At 75.4% G+C, this 743-nt stretch overlaps 1 protein-coding gene across 1 annotated transcript in view; it reads right to left on the bottom strand.

The window, feature by feature from the left end:
• The window catches only part of Grm4 (glutamate metabotropic receptor 4), a 79,708-nt gene extending 79,350 nt beyond the window's left edge, over positions 1 to 358 (bottom strand). The window contains exon 1 of the mRNA XM_055607257.1: positions 340 to 358. The gene's annotated coding sequence lies outside the window, so the exon portion shown is untranslated. The remainder of the gene's footprint in view (positions 1 to 339) is intronic.
• Between the last annotated feature and the right edge of the window lie 385 nt (positions 359 to 743).

Genomic DNA, 743 nt, shown 5'->3' with positions numbered 1-743 from the left:
CCCGGCGCCCACCGCCCTGCCGCACCGCGCGCGCGAGCCCGGCCCGCAAGTTTGCGCCGCGAGTGCGGCTCGGGCGCGCCACGCTTCCGCCGGCCTTTTAAAGAGCGAGGGCCCGGCCCCCGCCCCGCGCGCTCGCACGCCCGCACCGCCACCCCCGGAAGCGGGGACCCGCCGCCCCTCCACGCCCTCCCCGCCGGCGGCGCCCGCTCCCTCCGCACCCCCCCTCCCCCGCCCCGGCGGCGCCCGCTCCGGGAGGCCTCCCCTCCCCTCTCCTTCCGTTCCCTCCCCCGGCCCACCCACCCCTGCGCCCCGCAGACGTGGCGGAGACCCCCTCCTCACCCCCGCGGCTCGAGGGTCGGAGAACCCCGCTCCCCGTCGCGCAGCAGGCGAAGTACAGCAGAGCTCGGGGACCCGGAGGGGCGCGCTCCGCGCACCCGGTGCGTCACTGGAACCCCCACCCGCGGGGCCGCTTCTCCTAGCCCCGCACACACGTGGCTTGTGCCCCCCTGTGGCATACTCATTTGCACACTTCTGTCACAAGCGTGCCGAGGGAGGAAACTGTGGCCCAGGGAGGCCCCCAGGTCTCACGGCCTGCAGGGAGGAGCGCGCCCACCTCTGAACCTACAGCGCCCCGCGTGCTCCCCCAGACTGAGGGAGCAGTTCACCCTCGGACCCGCTGAGCATGGTGTAACAGGTGGCCTGGAGCCAGCCCCAGCAAGACTTCCTCAGCCCAAGAGGCCGGC

Source organism: Psammomys obesus, unplaced genomic scaffold (assembly GCF_907164565.1).
Source record: "Psammomys obesus unplaced genomic scaffold, mPsaObe1.curated_primary_1811, whole genome shotgun sequence".
In the NCBI taxonomy this organism is placed as follows: domain Eukaryota; kingdom Metazoa; phylum Chordata; class Mammalia; order Rodentia; family Muridae; genus Psammomys; species Psammomys obesus.
The sequence above is the reverse complement of the archived record's forward strand: the minus strand, read 5'-3'. Positions and strand labels throughout refer to the sequence as shown.